Genomic DNA, 5,463 nt, shown 5'->3' with positions numbered 1-5,463 from the left:
GTTGTTGATGTTCCTTTTCAATCTGGATGTGTTGCTGCTGGTCAGTGGTGCTCTTTGGCCACTTTTGACCGAACAGTTTTACATTTTAAAATTAGAAATCGTAGCTTCATCGGAATGATACGAAACTTTTATGGAACTTGGTATGTGAACACACCAAAAAAATTGAGGGTATGATTTGAAAAGGCTAAGTGGTCCTAAAAAATAATATTGTCACACTTGGTCTTCATGGTCAAATGATTGCCATAGTAAATAAATGGGACATGGGCGAAAATACAGAGCATTTGTTTGTGTGTGTACCATCTACAAGGCACACAGTAGTGAAGGGGTAACACACACACACACACACACACACACACACACACACACACGTTTGTTTTTGTGAAATGTGAGGACATTCCACAGGCGTAATGGTTTTTATACCGTACAAACCGTATTTTCTATCCCCTTACACTGCCCCTGCCCCTAAAACTACCCATCACACACACACACACACACACACACACACACACACACACACACACACACACACACACACACACACACACACACTGCCCCTGCCCCTAAAACTACCCATCACACACACACACACACACACACACACACACACACACACACTGCCCCTGCCCCTAAAACTACCCATCACACACACACACACACACACACACACACACACACACACACACACACACACACACACACACACACACACACACACACACTGCCCCTGCCCCTAAACCTACCCATCACACACACACATTGCCCCTGCCCCTAAACCTACCCATCACACACACACACACACACACACACTGCCCCTGCCCCTAAACCTACCCATCACACACACACATACACACACACACACACTGCCCCTGCCCCTAAACCTACCCATCACATACACACACTGCCCCTGCCCCTAAAACTACCCATCACACACACACACACACACACACACACACACACACACTGCCCCTGCCCCTAAACCTACCCATCACACACACACACTGCCCCTGCCCCTAAACCTACCCATCACACACACACACACACACACACACACACTGCCCCTGCCCCTAAACCTACCCATCACACACACATACATACACACACACACACACACACACACTGCCCCTGCCCCTAAACCTACCCATCACACACACACATTGCCCCTGCCCCTAAACCTACCCATCACACACACACACACACACACACACTGCCCCTGCCCCTAAACCTACCCATCACACACACACATACACACACACACACACTGCCCCTGCCCCTAAACCTACCCATCACATACACACACTGCCCCTGCCCCTAAAACTACCCATCACACACACACACACACACACACACACACACACACACTGCCCCTGCCCCTAAACCTACCCATCACACACACACACTGCCCCTGCCCCTAAACCTACCCATCACACACACACACACACACACACACACACTGCCCCTGCCCCTAAACCTACCCATCACACACACATACATACACACACACACACACACACACACTGCCCCTGCCCCTAAACCTACCCATCACATACACACACTGCCCCTGCCCCTAAAACTACCCATCACACACACACACACTGCCCCTGCCCCTAAACCTACCCATCACACACATACACACACACACACACACACACACACACACACACACACACACACACACACACACACACACACACACTGCCCCTGCCCCTAAACCTACCCATCACATACACACACACACACACACACACACACTGCCCCTGCCCCTAAACCTACCCATCACATACACACACACACACACACACACACACACACTGCCCCTAAAACTACCCATCACACACACACACACACACACACACACTGCCCCTGCCCCTAAACCTACCCATCACACACACACACACACACTGCCCCTGCCCCTAAACCTACCCATCACACACACACACACACTGCCCCTGCCCCTGCCCCTAAACCTACCCATCACACTCACACACACACACTGCCCCTGCCCCTAAACCTACCCATCACACACACACACACACACACACACACACACACACACACTGCCCCTGCCCCTAAACCTACCCATCACACACACATACACACACACACACACACACTGCCCCTGCCCCTAAACCTACCCATCACATACACACACTGCCCCTGCCCCTAAAACTACCCATCACACACACACACACACACACACACACACACACACACACACACACACACACACACACTGCCCCTAAAACTACCCATCACACACACACACACACACACACACACACACACACACTGCCCCTGCCCCTAAAACTACCCATCACACACACACACACACACACACACTGCCCCTGCCCCTAAAACTACCCATCACACACACACACACACACACACACTGCCCCTGCCCCTAAAACTACCCATCACACACACACACACACACACACACTGCCCCTGCCCCTAAAACTACCCATCACACACACACACACACACACACACTGCCCCTGCCCCTAAAACTACCCATCACACACACACACACACACACACTGCCCCTCCCCCTAAACCTACCCATCACACACACACACACACACACACACACACACTGCCCCTAAACCTACCCATCACAGGAGACATTCTGCATTTTTACATTTTCAAAAAACGTCACTTAGTCTGATTTATAAGATGTTTTCCTCATGGGGACCTAAAAATGTCCCCACAAGGATGAGGATTTCGGATATTGACACACACACACACACGCGAACGTGTCACCGTAATAGCAAGAAGTGAGCTATCTGGAAAAGTTTGCTACAGCTGGTAAACACCTGTACTCCCATTGGTCCTTTTCTGGTTAATTTCCTCGGTCGAGGTCAGATTTAAAAGCATGAACACACTGGAGAGCTGCTTTATAGTAAAAATGAAGTTTTGTTTCTTACTTTATTTTTGTGTCATCGGTGATGGCTGGTAAAAAATATTTTTGGCCGGTAAAAAGTCATTGGCCATTGGCAGGTGTGGCAAAAAGTTAGTTTTAGGCCCTGATATGGATGAACCACTTGCATGGAATTTAGTTTTATTTTGAAGGCAGACCCACAATGTGTGAGATTAAGACACACGGGCTGACCATCTCTGAAATGATACTGCCACCTAGTCGGTCCGCTCGATCGCTGAATGCAACGCAAAATCACTGCGATCCTGCATAATTTGTAATTTCACCGCAAAATAATTGCAAAAAAATAATTTGAAACGCTAAAATAATTGAAAGCTGTAATGCTTTATTTTCAGGAGGATACAGACGCCGTGCATGAAGAGTATGTGGTTTGTGTGAAACTGAAAGCAAATGTTTCTCACCGATGGCACCAAAAACAGGCGAGTAAAAGCGCTGCATACAAACTCAATCCGGTACTGACCCAAGAGTGCCACACGAGTCCTGAAAACTGAAGCCGACGCGTCTCGATGGCCCCCAGGTGACTGGAAGCAGTACAGTCATAAAGCCCGCCCTCGCAGAATTCGGCTCAAATTTCTGGAAAATTACTAGCCGGCTCCGCCCTCCTACGTTCTTCTGCTCAATTGTCATTTTCCTTCAGTTCTCCGTCTGGGATTGTGGGATATTCTGTGGTTTTCTCCGGTCAAATTTGAACCGGTCCAATCAGCGAACAGAGGGAGTGGCTGAGAGCGATGATGTTGATGTCATGTGCTAGTTTGAGACGACATACGTCACGACCAAATGTTAGCGATTGGTTATGGCAGATCCAGAGCAGCTTGGGGCAGATCCAATGGTTTTAAACTTCAACAGAGCACCGCCTTCAAGGAAGTGAACGCTTGTCAATGGAGAGCGGCCGGACTCTCTGTACAAATGAAATGTACGAGAGTCTGGTAGGACCAGGCTAGAAAATGATCACCCCAAAATCAGTCATTTTATAGCAGCCCCAAAATTGGGCACGAATGTCTCAGGTGTGATCCCAATTTTTTTTGTAATAAATGTCATTACACTATCTTCAATAAAATAAAACCACCTCCAAATTTACCACAATTCCCTCTAAAATTACCACATTTTTAATGTAAAATATGCTTATTTTTATGTTTTGTTTTGTTTTTTTAAACATTCATTCCAGTAAGTTAAAACAGCCGAAACCTGTTGCATACTTTGCTGACATCTGGTGACATATGTTAGTATAAAAATAGCAATCACATGAAATATCAATGGCACTATATGACTGTAATACTGTAGCATATGCTGAAATATATAAACACCAACTCTGTAACAAGCTAAACCTCTTAAGTTTTTGATTTGATTTGATCACATTTTAAGATTGTAGATTTTTTTTTTTTTTAAACAATTGGTTTTGGGTGAGACTATACAACGACAAACCTGACCATGATATGATGTCTGTGTGTGAGAGTGAGAGAAAGAAAGACTAAGTGTGTGTGTGTGTGTGTGTGTGTGTGTGTGTGTGTGTGTGTGTGTGTGTGTGTGTGTGTGTGTGTGTGTGTGTGTGTGTGTGTGTGTGAAATTCTTTCCTTTCCTCTTTCTCCTCCTCTTTCCCGCCCTACTCTAGCCTGTGCTACACTGAGAAATGTACACGGTCTCAGTATTTCAGGCACTTGTTGCACATACTCGACTCTTCACGACCAATCGCTTATTGTACCCCCAAGTTGTAAGTCGCTTTGGATAAAAGCGTCTGCTAAATGCATAAATGTAAATAAATGTAAATGTGTGTGAGTGTCTGTGTGTGTTCTGCACTGGGACTGATTAGCACATTTAAAAAAAAGCCCAGTTATAGGCTCATTCAATTCTTTGTGAGTGTGTTTTGTGTGTGTGTGTGTGTGTGTGTGCGTGCGTGCGTGCGTGCGAGAGTGTGTGTGAGAGAGAGAACGCATTGTGTGTGTGTGTGTGTGTGTGTGTGTGTGTGAGAGAGAGAGAGAGAGAGAGAGAGAGAGAGAGAGAGAGAGAGAGAGAGAGAGAGAGAGAGAGAGAGAGAGAGAGAGAACGAATTGTGTGTGTGTGTGTATTGTAACGTATTGAGAATGTTTATAGGCTCACCCCTTCATTTATGTGTATGTATGATCTGCATTGTGTTGGATTTATTGATTTTTATTGGACAAATAAAAATGTCTCTGAATTATAGTCTCATTCATTCCCTATGAGTGTCCACTTTTGTCCTCAAAGGACCGATTAAGGATTTTTTTCAGCCACTTTAGCATTATTGAATCAAGTCCAACATTTAGTGTGTGTTCAGTGGCAAACTCAGGAAAAGTAGCAAGTCTTGTCCAGCTCAGATTAAGGAAACTATTTATATATATATATATTGCCCACATTTGTCCTCAATGGTCATAATTACCTTCCCGAGAATAAGCAAGTGTGTGTGGAGTTTGATTTGTGTCGATCTGTGATGATCCCAGGAGCCTGGACTAAAATACACGTGCATCAGGGAAAACTCACACACATTCGTTGCTCCGCCCAGAAGTCGAACATCTCTC

The sequence above is a fragment of the Gobio gobio genome (genome assembly GCF_949357685.1).
Source record: "Gobio gobio genome assembly, chromosome: 12".
Lineage (NCBI taxonomy): Eukaryota > Metazoa > Chordata > Actinopteri > Cypriniformes > Gobionidae > Gobio > Gobio gobio.
This window is presented reverse-complemented; position numbering follows the sequence as displayed.